At 41.0% G+C, this 20,257-nt stretch overlaps 1 protein-coding gene across 1 annotated transcript in view; it reads left to right on the forward strand.

Annotated features, from left to right (window-relative positions):
- The window catches only part of NEGR1 (neuronal growth regulator 1), a 291,602-nt gene that overhangs the window by 235,837 nt on the left and 35,508 nt on the right, over positions 1-20,257 (forward strand). The gene's annotated exons all lie outside the window — the stretch shown is intronic.

Consider the following 20,257-nt stretch of genomic DNA (forward strand, 5'->3'; position numbering starts at 1 on the left):
TGAGTTATGAATCTACAAAAACCCCTCAACTAAACCCAACCCGCCATCATGGTATAGAGGCAGAATTAGCGTGACAGAATCTTCCTGCTCAGAATAGCAATAACAGATCCCTAAGGTACCACTGTAAACAAAAACTTTTCCAGCAAGTTTCAAGGAATATACTGAGCTGAATAACTGGGGTGTGCCAGAGCCCTGCTCCCAGGTCAGTTTGTCGGTCGTTGGCCTCTGGTACGGTGATATCGCGGAGGACTCGAAGTTAAATCTTTTGGAAAAGACAATAAGCATTGTAATAGGTAAAACAAAGCATTGAGATTTTTAGCATGAAGGTTACCTAAAATGGGTCTCAAATGTCCTGCTCGAAAGATATTTTTATCGGTGAATTTGTAGTATTACACATTTGTTGAATATCTAGCCATCTGTTAGTGTCATCCGAAGATGTTCATAGTTGAACTTTGGTGCTAATCTGTTGCAATAGTGATAAAACTGAAAGACAAAACTTAGAATATATCCTACACAGTTTTCTCTACATAAAGATATTCCTTATTGAGTGGAAATGTGGATTTTCAGTTGCTTAAATCCTAGAGTTATTGCCTTCTAGCAGTGAAACTTCCTTCTGAATATACTTTCTATATGGTATGTATTGTCAGGGTATTCTAAATTACTGCAGAAGAGACATAATAAGCAGAAAACAGCAGGAAGCCTTTGCTGCCATTTTATTTAATATTTGAGAAATTATTAACAAAGTGGAAACAATGTTACGCTCATTTTAAACAGAAAATGCAAGAAGTGAAAACAAAGGAATATTATGCCAGAAGCAGATAGTATTTGATGTATTTGCAATTCAGAGAAGGTAAAATGAAGGTTTGGTTTAATTTTGAACAGAACAGAGCCAAATCTGTCTCTCTGCTGCTGCCAGGATTTTAGCAGTTTTGTATTGTTGAGATACCATGTAGCCACCCTTAAAAAGCACTTTGAGATGCAGAGGTTGAAAACGTCATATAAGTACCAAGTACGTTGTTACAAATCATAAAAATAGGCGTTCTCCATCAGGAAGGAGATGGGATGTGTGAAGCAGAACAGTGTGAGAGAAAATACAGAAAACTGGGTCTGATCCTCACCTCACAGAATGGAATATGGGGGTGATGTTAGCTCAGAGGTTTGACTTCAGGATGAAATGTCTTATTTTATACTATCATTTTTTGGATCAAATCAAAACAAGGAGAGGTTTCCAAAAGGTGGTGATCTAGATTTCATTTGGGAATGAAGATCATTTGGTGGAGTATTTTCCTTGCACATAGCCTGCATTAATGTTATCTAGAAAGAGTATCGCTTAAAAAAAAAAAAAAAAACCAAACAAACAAAACCACCAGACCATCACAGGGTAGCAACTTAAGTACGGACTCCTTAATCCTTTAGAGACAATTTTCTCTTGTGAAACACTACTTATATTTTATTTTGTTGGCAATGATAGCTGAACATATGCGCTGGTTCAGGTATGTGTGGGGGAAGTGTTAGCAGTTAATGGTTGGCTGCAACATTTGATAGTCAAATACAGGGTTAAGTATAATTTGATCATCATGTTACTTGACAAATGTTAAAAATTAGATGTTGATGTATTATTTCAGTGTGTATTTTAAACAGTTAATTGCATTGGTGCAATACGGTCTGAGATGCGGAGCGGTCAGAATAGCATCATCAGCACAGCTGCCAGTAACGGCCGTGATTCGGGTGCCCCGCTGCATTCCCATGCGCTATCACAATGGGTGTGCAAAGACACAGGGTTTTTTATCAAAACGCTGTCACAACGCACAGCTACAGCGGGAGCGCTTCAAATCCTGAGCGTGGATGCCTGCACACCTCTGCTGTTAGGTATTGGCACCTTGCCCAATATTGCTAAGTAATTGCTAATTGGCTGTTTCTGTCTGCTGTTGGGTTTTTTTAAGAAAAATGTGTATAGTAGAGTTAGAAAAACTGTATTTTCTTTATTTGCACATCCCTGTATAATATATAAATGGCATCGTAGCTGTGCACAGCTGGGAGTCTTTCTCAGGGACAGAGCTAAGAATATTCTCCATTATTGGTGTCTGCATCCTTGTACAGATCTAAAACTCAAGGGTACCAGAAAAAGGATTATTTCTTCTACTACAGAGAGGGCCCTGGCTTTCTGTGATCCATAAAGGCAACCTTGAGCTGATAGAAAGTCATGAAGTGGGTAAAGGGATGTCAGGACAAGGTAAAAGCTGACTTTGTGTGGCTGCGACATGGACTGAGCAAGGGAGAGGGTAGATGAATGGACCTGTACCTGACGGTGCCCGCGGGGTGGTTGGGGTAGGAGGAGAACTTGTCTGGGGTATGGCTGATCACCCATGGCCAGAGGGCAACCCTACCGCTGCTGTGAGCTGGGGATGCCCAGCAGAAGGTCACCCAGAGCCGCTTCTGTCCCGGGGACAGATAGCCAGATCAGTTTGCAGAAGAACCTCACGTCTGGGGAGTTACGAACATCCCAGATCCCGCGAACGTAAGGAAATTTATCATACCCCTAACGGAAGACTTGTTGGCCATGTCTAAGATCTAGCTATTAATAATAAATTCAGCAGCTGTAAAATAGAAAGACTGAGCCTTGCGGGAAAAATACAGAGAAGCAGTGGTTCCAATAAATTAATAATGAATGGCAATTTACTAATTATTCATGGCTAAGTCCTCTGTATCATCCAAATGTGTTGTGTTTTGTGGGTAAGCGTATGAAGTACATGATCCTCCCAGAGCACCCGCGTGAGGAGTGCTTGTTGGACAGTCCCATCCTGCCATCTACGGGCCTAATTGATCAGATGTTTTAGCACTGCCTACTCTGGCTTTTCCCAGAATTTCTGGTACTTAAGAAGAAGAAGAATGTAGTCCTTCCCTGTAAATAAAGCATGGATTTGCTGATTCATTAAACCCAGGAGATGAGGTGTTACGGTGTGTACCCAGGGTAAGAGGTTCCATCTTCAGGGACGAGGAGCCACTGGGGAATGGAATTGCCCTTTTTTAATTAAGCAGATTTTGCTCTTAAATTAGCACAATCTTAATTCAAGACAAAAGGCATTTTCCTACAAACAAATTTGCAAGGCCATTGCGAGGGGAGGGAGTTATCATTAACCATTAGCACCGAGGTAGGTTTATTCAACCGTTTTTCTCAAGCAGGCAAGACCGCAATGGTCTCTATTGCTGCTAAAGCAGCAACGTCCTTACCGAGATGTCTCCTGTCCTTGTGCTTTCCTGGCCAGAAGCCACGGTTGGTAGTGGATTTCTTACTTCCTCTTACCAAAGCTGAGTCGTGGCAGAAGTTTTTTCCTACCTTTCATCTGCGAGGATAAAGGAGGAGCCGTTGGTCAGCCCCTGCTCCCCGCAGCGGGACGTGGGGTGAGATGGTCCCACCACAAACCCTTGATGAGCTGCCGGAGATCTTGGGCCGGGCACTGGGCTCTCAGCTCTGCTCCGTGGCACCAAAGGTCCAGGCTGTGTAAGTCGGGTTGTAGGGTGCATCGTTTTAGCATCCTGGCTCGGTCAGGGGTGCAATGCCAACCCCACACCTCTGTGAGGCACAGCTGTCCTCATCTCTGCCTGAGCACTCATTGAATTAGGGCAGGAAACTGAGCAGCGGTTGAAATGCTGTGGTTTTGATCTGCATGTAGATTTAATCTATACATCTATAGAAATGATAAATCTAGTTAAGAGACTGTTCATAAAGGCATTAAATTCACCACTACGTGTGTGATCTCTGTGTGTCCCCTGAAGATATGTCATCCACAAAAGTCTGGATTCATGTCAGCCATCACCTCGCAGAAGATGGAAATAATCATTACTTCTCTAGTAGGTATGTGTGTGTTTATTCTTAAGTAAAGGTATTATTTTTATTTTCTAAAGAGCACCTCCTATACATTCCCTAGTATTTTTAGGAATGCTATAAATAACTTGTCAGGCAAGTGGTACCTTTCTTAAGAAAACTTGTAACACAGAGGAATCATCCATGTCCATTACTAACAGCTGCCAAAGAGATTACTTTCTTTAAATGGCTGGTTATATGATCCACAGGTGTTACTGATGTTCAGGTTTATACAGAAATCTTAGATATATTGTCAGTAATTATTCAAAAACACAAACAATTGTGAAGAGCTGCAGAAAAGGTCAGTAGTGACACTTGGAAGGAGAAGGAACATAGCAAGGTGTGTGAGAGATGTGGTAGTATTGTCTGTGCTAATTTAATTGCTGCAGCTAAACAGAACTACTTTATTGCATAAGCATCCAACTGTGAACTTATGGTTAGTGCAACATGCTTATAATCTTGTCTCAAACATTTCTACGTTCCAGGAAGTGCCAGACCGTGCCCTCAATTTATATGTGTTGATTGCATTGTGTCCTGGTTCCTACATAGAGATTCCTAATTAAACTGCTGTATTAATATTTTTAATACATTGGGTTTCACATCTGAAATGCAAAAAAAAAATCAATAGTCTTCCAGAAATTTAAATTAACTTATTGTAAATTGCACATAACATGTAATAATACGCATGTTCCTCAGTGGCACTATGTGTAGTTAGCGTGGCGTTGGCTACATCTACTGGAACGTCAAAGACACAGAGGTATTGAGGGTGTCTGTGGAGTGGTATAATGGCCTTGCCATAACACATCTTCGAAGTAAGGGGAGAGGCGACCACTTCCCACGGTCATTTCCTAGCAGTGCCAACTCATGAAAATCAAAGAAAAACTAGGCTTAAGGGGACTTTGGAGATCACCTCAGTCATCTGACCGAGGGCACGCTCGTGATGCTGGTCATCATTCCTGGCGGTTGTTGGACTGGCTCCCCTTGATCCAGAGTGACCCTCCACCATTGCCGTCATTTTATAGACATGCTTCTTTCCCACATTAGTAGTTTTTCCTTTGTATTTAAACCAAACATTTTCTTACTGCAGCTGAAGCCTGTTTCCCCCCCATCATAGTCACCAGGGGAAGAAGAGAGAGCAGGGTTTCTGAGGAGTAAGAAGAAGTGCGATCTGGGCAGAGGGGGAGGGAAGAGCAGTGCCACGGCACAATAACTGGCTCCAAGCCCATAAAAGCTGCTCCTGTAACGAGCAAGGGAATGACCCCAAATTAGTAACTTCATGTACCAATGCACACACGTGTTTGCACTACCATTGTCAATAATAGTGGGGACAGGGTGGCCAAGCAGGCTTGCTGCTGGGACAGGTGCCCTTCCCTTGCCGTTTTGCGACAGTGATTTAATGTTGTCTGATGCCGAGGCTGCAGTCATGTTCCTGAAGTGGCTCTTCTTAAACCTTAAGGGTTTCTGCATGCACTTATGCCTGCTTTAGCAAGCTTGCTTCCTTTCCTCTCCCCTTTCCTCCTCTCCCCAACACATCTGGGAGCTGGGACGTGAAGATTAAACTCAGCCTCTCTGGAGCTGTTTCGAGCAAAGGTGCTGTGCAGTTGCGCGTGTGCTGCAGGGACTCGGTGGCAGCGGCTGCACCGCTCGTGTTATCAGTGCCGCGGGTCCGGTCCGTCTGTCAGGCGCTTGCTGTGCCGCGCTCCCCTCATGCGCGGCGCGTGGCCCCGGCTGCAGCCCAAGACCCCCTTCAGGATGAGCATTTGTTATTCTGCCTGGATTAAAGTTCTCCTGATGTGGACAAGGTCTGGGCTGCATCGCCGGCCGTGCTCCCCTCTCCCTGGGGCTGAGCCCCAGCCCTCCTGTGGGAGTTCTCCCACATTACCCAGGTGCGAGGCTGGTGCCGCCGGAGGCGGTTCTTATTATCAGTAATTTACAGAGCTTTTAGTTATCCTGCAAGGACTGCTTGGGCCGTCTTCTGTTCAGATAGTTTGGTGTCATCGTTAAACTCGGCAGTTTTGTTTTATTGACTGAGAAATCGTATTTTAGTGTATTTGCATATGTGACAGGTTTCTGCTAAGTTTTAGCTCAATAGCTTTGCCTGGCCTACTGAATTTGACATTTCTAGAAAGCAATACACTCTCCAGGGAAATTCCCTTTGTGTCCACAGTTTCAGCTGTTGTCCAATTACCTAAGAAAGATTTTACTGTTTTGTCTCTCAAATACCAGCCTGCAAAGCAAATCAAACTTCCAATTTGCATAGTCTCAGCCAGGTGGGCTGGTCTGCATCAAAAAAAAAAAAGTAGTATATAGATATATACATAAAAAAATTTAAATGAAAATTCCTGTACACATTAGGAGCCTATTCAAAGACTGCTGCAGTCAGTCAGAAGACATTTATTGATTTAATAAGGTTTGGATCAAGCCCAAAGTCTCCTGTAGACACCAGTGTGCAGAGAACTGGTGCCGTGAACCTAATTTTTCACGGGGGGCATCCCTTCCAGTCCTGCCCCGGGGGGTGCAGTCATTTGCCCTGACCTGCTCCTGCTGAGCATGCAGGGAAGGTCTCTCCCTCCGTGTCTCAGAAGGGCTTGATGGACAGGGAGCAGATTTAAAATCCATCCTGGGAACTTCCAAATCATTTGTAAAGCGGTCGTCACGCGTCTGAGCCATCGTGCTTTCTTACGGTTTCTGACCGGCTGCGAGGGACCCAGGTCTGCACCTGTAAAGTTTCATGGTATACCCTTTATAAAGGCAAAGACAATCTTTGCTTGATGCATTGTCCCGTCTGGAAGCTCAGAAGGTCTCTGGTATACCTCTTCTGTTACGGGCTGAAGGTGATTTTTCTTCCCCCCCAGCCACGTGTGTGCTCTGTTTTCACTGATGGGGTTTCTGGTCTAAGTCCTTGGTTTTGCTTACCACGTCCAAGTTGGCCTAATAGGACCAGCTGCTACGGGAGTAGTGATCCATCATGGAAAGGACCTGTCCTGGAGATGGAGACTGGGACAGACACCCAGCTCCTGATCAGTGTGCTGAAATTCAGGGAATTAAAGCAGGATTATAAATCTGGGAGTCGGTTCCTCAGGGACCTTTCTTAAAGATCAAGGTGTATTCATCCAGGGCATTTCAATTGAGTGATCATGTTCCCAAGGGAAAACAACTCTCTGAAAACTTTAAACCATCCCCAATGGCATTCATAGGCAAGGTAAAAACCTTTCTTCTCTCCCTGTTCTCGCACAGGGTGAAATGCAGATGTACAATGAGGCTGAACAGCTCACAACACGGCTGAACAGCACACGACTAAACCAGAGAGTTTTCTTTGCATCACAAGTGTACCTGGGGGACTAATTTCATGAGATACTGCTGAGACAAGGAGCCCGGCAGAGTTAAAAACTCAGCACCTTAAAGTCATACATTCATACAGAGTGAGATAAATGGCCAAATCCTCCATTTATGTAAGTCGTAATAATTCTGTTAGATGCTAGGTTTGAGATCCTTCCATATGGATGCCAAGCGCTGCTCCAGGTAGCAATTACTGAGAGTTAAGGAGAAATTTTCTCTAAATCCGTTTTCCAGCTTGAGCTTTATTATGAATTATATGACAATAAGTGACTGAGATGGGATGAGGTAGAAATAACCTGTCTGAGCAAGGCCAGTAACATGTGTTTCTCCTTGACATTTAGAAGAAACTTTAAAGGCCTGAGAGCGTATCTGTGTTTGAGGGTAAAAAAAAAAAAAAAAAAAAACAAACACAAACTGCAGTGATCCTTGCTATGGATCCTTACCAAAGTTGCCTTTACGTTCTGTTTCGTTACGTGTTTATATTCTCAAATTGTGCAATTATAACCATAGCTAACAATGTTTAGACACATTCTTACTGAACTGGATAAGTCAGAGAGGTTGAAGCATGTCTAGAAGCATGTCTAAATGTTCATCTTGATCATCATAATTAACCGATACCTAAAACATTCAAGGTCATCTGTGGAACTTATTTATAGTGTGTTGCTGAAGGCAGCGGCTGCCCCTGCCCTGACCAGCGTGAGGAGCACTGGTGGTCAGAGCTTTTCTTGAAATTGTGTTTCTTTTCAAGGGGTAGAATACCTTGAAGTAAATTTAACTTTTTAGAAAAACTGAAAATCCAAAAATACCATGCATAACAAATGGGATGAAAACTAGAAGTGCTATAATGTGATGATATAAATATATTTACAACTCCATCTGGAACGCAGATTTCAGCCTTGGCCTCAAAAATTTTGCAGAATGAAGGGGGAGGTTCATAAGGGGGTGATAGGAAACAAAAAATGAAAAAATTCCCATGTCAAAAGAGATTAAAGAGGATTACTGTCTCTCTTCTAAAGGAAAGGGGGCTTATTGAAATATTGGCTAGTCTAGAGAAGGCGTATTAGGAAGTTTTCGCATAAAACAAGCCCAAGAGAGCTTTCACTTACACTAATCAGTGGCAAATTTTAAACTTAATGCAAAGCATTTCTTCATTAATATATTATTAAGTGTAGAACTTATTTTCATAACAAGTTGTTGAGACCAAAGCTCATGGAGCTTTAAAAAGGAATTAGCTATTGATCAAGGATATCAAGAATTTTCATGAATATCATAGAATAGATTATACACTCAAGACTTCAGTATAGTCCAACAGGTTGGAAAATGCCATAACTGACATAATTTACCAAATAAATTGTAGGTTATTTAACAAAAGCAGTTGCTTGAAACCAAACAATGTTTATCTGAAAAGCGTGTGTGCTTCTATCCTGTCAAGTGTCCTCTAATTTAGAGATTATATAAAAAAAGATAGAGATAGAGATGGTCTCCACAGCTTCTATTTACATTTTCCTGAGAGCTGCTACATGTTCTTAAGGATCTGAACAGTTTGTGAACTGAAGAAAATTGGAAAGAAAAAAAGATTTCTTTTTTTGGCTGCAAGAAAGCTAAAAATAGATTTGGAGATTTAAAAATGAGAGCTTTTTCAGCGAGCCCACACTATAAACACTAATTAACCTCTGTACTGAATCACATAATTAACAAAATGCTGAGGCATTTCAATAAGCATCTAAAATAGAGAACTCAATGTTATCTTTAATTCCACCTACAGGTTTATATGTTGAGATTTTGACTGGATTTTAAATAATAAATTGAGTATAAAAGCTTACTCTTCCCAGGGCTTTTCCAAACCTCAGGCGAAAAAACATTAGCATCGGATGCTTAGATATCGCTTGCAGTATTAGAAATACTTAGTGAAAAAGACCTATGATTAATTTTTCAGAAACGTACTTTTTTTCCACACATATTATCACAAGTAACAAAGTTGGTATCTTGACTTTAAAATGTTCTGCTATGAAGCATCTCTAACCGTAATCTAAGTTTTACTGTGGAGTGAGGTGCTGTTGCTGTTATAGACCTTTTCTTATAAATTGGTCTGTAAAAAGATATTCCGTTTTTTTAAACTAGGCAATATTTAGATTTACTAACTTTATTCAAAGATAAAACACAAACCTGGGAACTTGGTAATTTCAATTCTGTTAATTTACTCAGTTAAAATGCTGTTCTGAGAAGAAGAATAAAATGCTTAAATTACTGGGGATGTTAGGAAGAAAGCAACAAATCTCATGAAGTAACCACAAAGCAAACTAAGGCCCATCACAACATAGCAGTCACGTACAGCTGTTTTTATTTAGCCAATAAAATGTACATCAGGTACCGGTCCCTTTTCTTTGCTAATGCTATTGTTGAGCTTTCCAGGGTGCTGCAAGTATATGAGAAAATGTCTGTCAGACTGGAGAAACTAACTTTGGAGTCAGGATGTTTTATCTAAATCAATAGAGACGTTAATGTTTTTCAAACTATGATTTGACAGCTAAAGGTAGTTCTGTGCACTTTGTCTTCAACGAGGTAATACACCATTCTTCTTAATTTAGAGCTGAGTTTAAAACATAGATTCCTGCTAATATCAGAGCAGTATATTGTATAAAGTATGGCTGGTTTAAAAAAGTACTTTTAAATTAATGACTAAGTGGTTGATATTTTGAAGCAAAATAGCACTTTTTGCAAGATAACACAATGCTTTCCCTGAACGCAGATTTCTAAATTAGGATGCAATGTGAAAAAAGGATTAAAGTTTCCCTGCGCTGCTTGTCGTCATCCTGTCTGAATTTCAGTATGTCACCCATCAGACACATGGTTTCCTACTACAGAGTTTTGCAGCCAGTCCATTTTTGTTTGCAAACGAAAGGCTTACTCTTGACCTTTCAGCATTTACTCTCAGCCAGCAGCTGCTGAAACTGCTCCTGGGCTCTGTAAATATTGTTCCACAGTTCCGTGTGCAACCTGAGCAGATAGATCATCGTGTCCAGGACATGCAAGTGTCAATGCAAGCGAGAAAGGTAGTGCAGCTCTTTATGGTCATTGTCAATAGTTGTTATATAAAATATCCTGCAAAATTTGCATTACTTTAAATGAAATTCCCAGTCCAGGGACTGGAACCGTCATTCCTCCATTTATAAAAAGTTTTTCCCAGAGTGCCTGGGACTTTTCTTGAACTTAAAAATACTTTCCCATGTTTTCTCCTGACATGTCCATAGTTACTGACACTGTCATTTCGGACAGAGGGGAGCGAGGAGGAGCGTGGCGTGTCTGACCCCGTTTCCTCGGTCTGACACCAGCCAGAGCTGTGGCTGCTCCGGCACAGCAGAACGGGAAGGAGCTCTGGTTGGAGCTCATTACAGAGCTCTTAACGACTCCTAATTCTTTCTGGGTTTGCCCAGGGTTTTTTGGAACTGGTGCTTGGCTGTGGGAGGACAGAGTGAAAGGAAATTGCCTTTGAATAAACAGTTGCGCAGTACCAGTCGAGCAAAGCAAAGGCTAGGAGAGAGTTGTTTCTACACGTAAATCAACACAATAAAGCACAGCTTGGGAGAATAACGGCTTAGGCTAAGGGACGAAGCTGGTCCAAAAATGAATGGGTGTGAATTTGTCATGCATAAATCCAGGCTGAGAGGAGGATTTCTAACCCTTAGAACAGGTGGGTTCTGCAGCAGTCTTCAATAGAGAGCAGTGGGGCAAGCAACCGAAATTATTTCTGCAATGAATCTCAGTGAGTTTATCAAAGGGATTTTGTCCTCAGCATTAAAGATGTGAACCGAAAGCCTCAGATCGCCATACAAAAAAAGTCAAAAAAGAAGATGTGGCTCTTGGCATAAAATTTCCTTTCCGCGGTTCCAATGAACTCTGTACTGCAAAGCTAAACAAAACCCAATTTCACCCAGGGATTTAGTGCTGGTTTGAGTTTATCCTCTTTAACAAGTGGGGTATGTGGTTGGCATTAATGAAAACAATTGGCCTGGGTCTAACCCTACCTAATGTCCCCTTTCTAGCTACTCATGCTTCTAGATTTCTACAAGGTGATTTTTATTGTTTTGCATTCAAGAAAGAAGTCCTGTTTGTCTTTTTCTGCATGTGAAGATTTATTTCATTCTCAACACATTAGAAGTAGCCAGTTTGTTGTGCATGTTATTAAAGCAGTGAAAGGATGATGTCGAGAAGGTCAGGGCAGGCATCCTCGATGCTGAGGCGGGACTGCAGGAGGACCTGGGGCCAGTCCAGGGTTATCTCTGCCAGGTTTAGGTGAATTTGATATCCAGAAGGATGGAGAAGATATTTCTATTTCCAGAAATAATATGTTCAGTTCTTGTATGCTAATAGTACGTTTATAATATGCTAATAGTAGTTCATCTGTGCAATAAGATTCTAAGCTGTAGCATAACACTTAATGAGTTGTGCTGATTCTGCATTGGAAGCAGCAGCAGAAAAGCCAGTCTGCCTCTGACCTTGGCAGGGAGTCGTCCTTGGTTTGGGTGTAATCTCCTGAGGCAGGATCCCAATACATAAATAATAGGTAATCTAATATTTTAAATTTCACTACCTTGACCTGGAAAAAGTTACCAGGTCTGACAACAGCTATCACAGCCTGATATATCTAAATCCCTTGCAGGAGATAAGCGAATCCTTTGAGAAGCACATTTGTTGTTTATTTTAACCCACTGATGGTGTGCTTGGAGCCTCTGTTTTCTTGCAGGCTATTTGCAGCAGATTTCTTTTCCTTGATCTTAGCTTTTAATAGCTCCCCAGGCAATAAATGCATTTCCTTCTTCTGAGTGTTTGCACAATGACTTGTTCTATAGATTAGCCAGGCACTGTTCGTCTCCTGTTCTACCTATTTTCCAACACACATCTGTACCAAATGAAAAACAGTTGTACTTCTATATGATTCATTTGTAACTGGAATAATCCACATTAAGGTTCACTGTTGTGTTGTTCCTCTTTTTTTTCTCTGACTTGTAGCATTATGTGGCACTCTATTTCTCTTGAAAAGTTCAAAGTCAAATCTTATAATGTGCTCCTTCTTTATCTCTGGATAGAGATGAGCAGCCATAACTCCAGCTTAATTAAGTCTCCTTTTACAGAAATTGTAGACTTTTTATGAATTTCATCATGACATTGGCACATTTCACCATGTAATTTATAAAGATTTGTAATGATTCATTTGATAGGCATTGTCTGTGGATTTCAGTTCATCAGGGATCAGCAGAACTATAATTACACAGTAATTATTAAATAACTTATTCACAAATTGCTGTGCCAGTGAAAGCAAATATCAGAGCAGTTGAACAGCATCTAGTTCTAGGCATGTGTTATATACGTACGAGGATTGCAGAGGTGGGGATGCTTACTCTAAACACAGCAGTAATGCATAGATCGGGCAAGAATGGCTATGAATGAGACTGCTATTCTGGGAAGAGTTGGCTATGCCCGTATTCCCAGAGCCGCAAGCAGCAGGAGAAGGCTTTCACCCAGGAAACCCTACAGGAGGTTGACCTGGCAGTGGTTGGGTCAGGAGCCCAGGTTCCCCCTGCTCAGGGGGAGCATCTCTACGGGCTGACCCAGGGTGTGATGGACCCTGACGGCACAGGTACTGGCTCTTGGCCCAGATACCGACTACAAACTTCAGCATTTTGGTTAGGTACCTGAAGTCAGTGCGAACTCTTCCCAGGCGGCTCCCTGCATCCAGGCTGCCGCTCCATTGTAACTCCGCCACATTCCCCTGTTTTCTGAGAAATGGGGCGATGAGTTGCCCAGCTGCCCGCTGCGGTTGGGACTTTTCCTTCGCCCAAGGCAGCCCTGTGGGACGAGGGGGTCCCGGCCCCAAGTCACTGCTCTGAGTCGGTGAAAGGAGAACAGGCAGAAACATGGCTCCCACGTAGGGGGACTTGCATCCTTACGGGTGGACTCCCTGTCTGACCCCACGTTAATAATATTTATTCAGAAATTGTGTTCTGCTGCAATGAAATGAACTATTCGTGTTAGCCAAAGCATAAACGCATGATGCAGTTCTAGTACGTGTGTGGGTGAGCGGTACCTCTGACTGCACCAGAATAGTGGAATTGGCATTTCTGCGTGTGCAGAGCTTCATAGAAAAAAACCAGCTTTATCATGTAAGTATAATATGGTGTGGCAAGATATCCCATGGAAAAAACTGGAAAAAAATAGAATTACTCTTGCTGGTTACAGAGCACAACATTTTATAGTGTTTCTAGCCCACAGATCTTTAATACAGCCCAGATCAAATGTGCATGTGTCAGAGTAAATGCTGCTGGGCATATTGATCAAAGGTCTTAAATATTGAGGTCAGCTCTCTCTCCTACAGACTGCATATAGCTTCCACTGCGTGCCAGAAAGAAAACAAGTCTGCCTTTTTTCAACCTCCAGGTAAAGTGCAGTCAGCTAGCAAGCAGAAGCATTTTTGTATGTCACTTGGCCTTTCCAAGAGAAGCCAAAGCATGGCTTAACGATATACTCCAGCCTTGCGCGGGATGAACAAAAAACATGCCGGCGCTGGCAGAGGGTTTAACTGGGCTGCAGGGCTGTGGGGGAGAGGAAGGTGTCTCCTGGAAGATTGCCCTGCACCCAGGCCATGCTTCTTGGAGTTGTGCATGCTCAGCAGTGGGAGAAAATTAACAAACCTGCCTATTATCGTGAACCTGGCAAAAACATTTGTTTAACAGTATTAGCAGTCACAGGCATACCGCTGTACACCCAGGAAGGAGGTGCTGCCATGGCATGCGTCGTATTGCATCTCTAATGTATATTTTGCCTTATTTACTTCCAGAAATACAGCGACAGTTGTGCAGATGTAAAGAATGACCTCTGAGAACAAGAATATAATTATTGGGAGTCAGAGCAATGCTAATCATATGTTTCTGAACAGCAAAAATGCTAACAGATTTCTAGATCTACATTATTCATGAGCTTCCTATTTATACATATGAATGAAAGACCAATCTAAAAGGATGCAGACTATTTTGTCACTTTTTCTTCATTTTGTTATGGTCTCAACAGCTGTAAAAATCATTAAAGCAGCAGTTTTTTTCTGGAAAATCTGAGATAGGAAATGAGGAGTAATGAGCAAATATTATTTATCCTTTATAATACTATAACTTGAACAACTGAATAAAAACATTGTATTTCATGTAACTTTTTTGTGATGTAGACAAGATAAAAATGTTGATAGGAAATAGAAATTCGATAGTTTTCTCTATTTGCTTCACCCTGGTTTTGTTGCCTAAGGCACATACAGCACACAGGTGACACAGCACCAGGAAAGGGACAGACTCATTAGCAGCCTCATTAGACCTTTGACAGCAACAGGAGGTCATATTCAGTGTAGCACCCCTGACAAATGGGTTGTCTGTATTTTCTTTGTCCATTTCGCAATTCAGTTATGCAGCTCTGTTCTATAAACTTGGTGTAGGAGAGCAACAGGCTGGGAAGGGTTGAGTAAGCATTTAGAGATCACTTTCAGAAAACTCCTAAAATGTTCTTTTTTTTCTCTTCCTTGAAAAAAAGGCGTTCTTCTTCCTCCATTTGTTTTAATTAAAAACATGCAATTTATTTTTAAGGCTTTTTTCTTTTACAAGAATCTCCGGGATGAGTTCCTATGTGCTGACTGATGATCCCTTGACATTCAGGTGAGCTCTCTGCTTCGCAGGGAGCCTGCCTGTCGCGTAGAGGGGACCATGGTGGATGCTTACATTTATGGATTGACGGGCAAACCACAACATACCAGTTGAAATGGATGGTCAGGCAACTCAAGGACAGGTTCAATTACAACAGGACACTTTCAAAAAATTTCCCTTAACTGGTCATGGTTAAAACAACGGCAGCTTCTTATCCTTTTTGGCAGACAGTCTGCCGTGGGTCTGGCTGCAGCCGCTTATTGAGAAATTGAGATGCTTCAAGTGTGCAGGGGAAGGGAATTTCATAAATCATATCCTCAGTAGCGCTTTTCTGATAAAAGTTATAGGAAAACAAATTGTAAACCATGTGGAAGACTTCATAAATGCAGGTCCTCAACAGAGATTGCAAACTGGTTGTGCCTTTTATTATGTTTTATTTTTGATAATACTCAACGGTGTCTTGTAACTGGATACACAGTGCTGAGAGAAATGCTTTTCGATTTGACATCAAATGAGCCCTATTGATGTATCTTCTTAGAATGCAAAAGTGCTGTCTGAGGTGTTCTTCGTTTGCAAAAGTTATTGTTATATTTCATAAGCTGCCATGGGTGTCCCTAGGCTTCTCTCTGCATCTGAAGGGGCCTCAGTTTCTTTGGAAAAAAACCATCCTTATGTGGCTTTAGATAGAGTAAGTAGCATGTCCCTAATACGGGGGTGGCCAGACCGTTTTGATCTCCGTGGCGTTTCGGCAGGAAAGCAGAGCCCCCACTGACGGAGCTGCTGGTTCCTTTCCCTCTCTTTAAATCCAGAGCATCGCTTCTCTCTCGGGGGACGTATTTGCTGAGTTGCGCCTCTTCCCCTGGCACAGGTCATTCAGAAGGCTGCGGAGAGCCCTCCGCGCCCGGGGCGTGCGTGGGACCCGCCATAGAACAAAATATTTCTACTGGTTTGGGAGTTCTTTGCCTTTTATCGGCTTCTCTCTACATGTAACCTTCGCCACCTCCAAACTACCCGTAACCATATTTTCTTTGCAACTAATGAATGAATACTTTTTCCTGTCCTGATGTAAGTGACCCTTTGCACCGTTTGTTTTACGTTTTTCTCTTGGACCCGCTTTGCAGGAGTTTCTTCAGCCACACGTTGTGTGGGACTGCTGAAGGCTGAGGTCCATTCTGAAATCTGTACAGATTTCATTGTTCAAATTTATTTTTGTTCCTTGAAATCTGTTGCACTTTTTCATTTTTGAATAGTTTAGTGCTTGCAAATACTATTGCAAAGATGTACTAGTGATGGGACGGTAGACTAGTGGGTATATTTTTGCGACACTCAAAAAGTAGACTGCAATATGAATGGGTGCTTTGGCCAAAATCCCATTGCTCAGGATAAGTTTCCCTGATTTATTAAATTCCTCAAAGCACAGGTAAAGCCTTGAGCATATACCAACGTGTCATAGATGGAAAATCATTGTGGTAGTTGGGGATGGAAACTGCATGCTCTTTGTGGCAAGGATGTCAAATGAATGATCTTTATTTCAAATATTATTTTGAATGTTCTTAATGTAAATAGGAGTTTTGCTTGTTAGTGGTTCACAGCCCCCCTAGTCAAATTAAATTTAAAACATTTTTTTTCACACTGTAAAATAGTTCCTCTGACATAAAGTATGATGATTCATTCTGGAACTTATTAAATTTAAAAAAAACACTTTAGTAGACTCCAGAACTAAAACAATGTGTTATTTTAGTATCTGTCTTTGATTTTTTCATAAGAAAATCAAAGTCCATTAGAATTTTAGGTAAAACTTTAAATTCATCCCATTACTTTTTGTCTGCCAGCTAAGAACACGTGTGGTGCTTAGGCCTGGTACTCCACAGAAATGGATTTATAAGAATACACTAAAAGGTGTCATTAACGTGGTTTTTTACAGGCCTCAAAATATTTGAATATTTATTGAAAAACTGCTATGAAGCAAACCAAACTACTGTAGGTGCAGGGCAGTGAGGATTGCTGAAGGATGGAGTGAATAAACTACCTGGCAATTTCAGGTCTCAAACTCAAGGTTAATAATTATTTTTTTATTGCCTCATAGACGTTGAACTATTAAATACTTATCATCCTGTAATAAAAGAACAAACCATTTAAATAAAATAAACCATTACTAGGCAATTAAGGTGTAATAACTCAAACCTGTAAAAGACCTCAAATTGCAATTGCAAAATATTAATGGTGAGTAAAATACACAGAATAAATTAAGGTCATGTCTCCACCCAATCCACTTTCCATCCAAAAGATTTATTATTAAATATGTTTTTCTGTTTACCCTTGTACTCAGTCTCTGGCTTACCTAGGCTTAAGGACCTTTATTTCAAAATAAATCATTAATCTTCAACATAGCTGATAAAGCCCAGGGGAGATTAGATTAAATAAGCCTGGTTAATTATCAAAGGTCATAAATAAAAGTAGTTATGAGGGAGGGGTTTTTTTAAATTAATTAATGTGTTTGTATTTAATTGTCAGTTGTATTTTGTACCAGTTATTGATTCCTCCAATACATAGGAAGTATAAATATCATTACAGCAAAATCCAACAATTTTACTGATGCAGACTGAAATGAAACAAGATTTTTGTATTCTCTTGTTAGAAAATATTCTCCTTATGATCTGTAAGCGTGCTAGTCTGGTAGCATCATGTTTTGACACTTTCTCAGATCTAGAATTTGAACTCTCATTAGATAGGCTGTTACTGATGTTGCGTAAGCAGCTAGCCCCATCCTATAATAAATGTTGTGCTTTCTCTTGGACAGTGTATGTAAATGCCATTTTATAGTAAATGAGAATATTTAATCATACCTTTTCAAATCATTTGTATTTATCTTAAGAAAACTCATGGGATTTTAAACCAAATACATTGAAACCATTTAGAGTGTTGATGATTAGTATCTAGACTGCAAAATACTAGAAAAATCTAGAACAACATTAGAAAGAAAAAACTAGAATATCTGCCAATGCTATGGTTTTGTCAAATTAAGTATGTATCTTCTCATGATTGTGTATCTGAATTCTCAGTCTTCCTAAGAAAATATTATTGAGCAGAATGGATTTCTATGTTCTTGTGTGTGTCATATCCTGAAACAAGATTTCAAGAAACGTAAGTTCTTAGCTCAAGGCAACCTGAGTTTGTTCCAGTAATTATTTCACACTTGGGATCAAAATACCTGAAGAATGGCAGAAACCAATGTTATAATGTTGAGGGCTACAGAAATCAATTAAAATATTTCATAGTTTCTGTTCATCATAATTATTGTAAAATAAGGTAGACATTCTTCCACTGTAACAGTGAAGAATATAGAGAATTAAATTATATCTCAGACTTGTATAGCGTTGCTTTTTATTCTGAAAAATAGAATTTGAGTGTGGCATATGGCTTTACTCATAATAAAAAACATTTTTCATTTCTAAAAAATGGTATCGCCCTACCATTATCAATTGCACAGCCAAAACAATTTCATTTTGGACCAGCTACAGAGTGATAAAATACGCTATCTTTGTAATAGAAAATTGGATCTATAGCTGTAACTCAAGACTTCTTCTGTAATGAATGGTCCCAGTGACGGGCTGGTGCTGAGCTCCTGCTGGGAGGGTACTCCAGAGAACTGGAAAAGAGCATCGTCATTTTTATATTGGTGAAGAATTCTCTTTCCCTAATGGATCGAAATGGCCTTTACGGTGGCATCAACACCCACTGCGAGCTACAGACAAACGTTGTGCGCCAGCTCCAGCATCGGCAGGAACGTGCTCCCACCTCTGCAGCTGAGGAGCGCGGGGAGAAGGCGGCTGGGCAGGGTGGCTGGTAAGTGGGAATGGAACGGTGAAGGCTGTTCCTGTCTTAATATGGAGCAGTACTGGATTGGTTCCGTGTCGATGAAAGTCTGTGTTTTGTGATTTGTGGTTTTTAAAGACCTTGATTTGCCGTGGACATCCTTACAGTCTTCATATACTGGAAAAATATATGTTATATTTTAAATATTGTTAATATGAAATTAATCACAATATTTAGAGCAGAACTGGGTTTCAGAAGTGATATCCACAGAGACACTTTGTTTTCTGTTACCTTGAAGGAGATACTTTTTTCAGAGGCAGAACTATCTCAATAGACTAAGAATGCCAAGTGCTGAGTCCAGTTGCTTGATGTGTCTTGTCATTTCAAATATATTATTAGAAAAATTAGTAAACTCACTGTAGAAAATGCAGAGACAAAAAACAGCAGATGAAGACTGAGGGGTTTGGCAAGATACCAGAAATGGGAATGTTGTCAAAAGCTCTGTATTTTCTTTATAGATAAAACACAGAAAGCTGACGTGGGGGCACGGGGGAAGGAAGGGGAATGGGAATAAATAATGAGCGCTCTTCTCTCCTTTGTGTTTGTGCCAGGACAAGGCATGGAAAGAAGAGAGAGGAGAACGAAGGTGTACATCTGGCATGGTCCCGTGGCGTTCCAGTTTTCTCCAAACGTCACATTTTTTGTACCTTCACTATTGCCTTTCCATTCTTGGATTTAATAAATCTTGAATGAAAGTCCTACCAGTCTGTGAGCTGCGGCTCCAAGGGGGCTGTGTTAGAGACCCTCGCCCACAGCCCAGACTGTGGCAGTGCTAGTGCCGTGCAAATAATAAATTAATTTGCAACACCAAAGTGGTTTCAGTTACTACATCTTCATGAAACAACTATGAGCAATTTTTGGTTTTACCAAATTTCTTTTTAGATAAGTTTTATCTTAAACTTGCAAGGTGGGAAAACTTGCAGTATTTGCAAGTGCAGACTGAGATTTTGGTAGTTTTTCTTTTCTTTCCTTCATTGGCAGACCCCTCTGTACGAGACTGCAGTGTTTTGTAACTGGAAGCATCATGCACCAGTTTGAGATCTGTTACATCTCTTGAATTCTTTTCACAGGCTGCAGTTTAATAATGAAATTGTCCACGTTACTGAAGTAGTAAATTCCACAGGAGAAACTGTATTCTGGAAAATGCTGAGCACGCTCTTCTTTGCGAGATGCCGTAACAGTTATGTTTCCAAATAATTACACAGAGCCGTGTGTGAGAGTTGCTATACTCTGTCCCAAATGGCTGATGAACTCAGGTCTGTGAGCAGCAGACAGGGAAACGCGGCTTCGTTAGCAGCAAAGAGTGAGGGATTAGTCACAACTTGTGACAACGGGTGTTTGAACTGAAGTGTGCCGCTGTAAGTAGTAACCGTCTGTGCATTTTTACATGGAAAGATAGGAAAAATTGGCGGCACGTGTACTGTGGGCAATTCTGTGTCTGCTTTTGGTTGCTGATGGGTTTGGGAGACGGGAGGAGGAGGTGGGGTGCTTGCCT

The sequence above is a fragment of the Accipiter gentilis genome, chromosome 8 (genome assembly GCF_929443795.1).
Source record: "Accipiter gentilis chromosome 8, bAccGen1.1, whole genome shotgun sequence".
Classification (NCBI taxonomy): Eukaryota; Metazoa; Chordata; class Aves; order Accipitriformes; family Accipitridae; genus Astur; species Astur gentilis.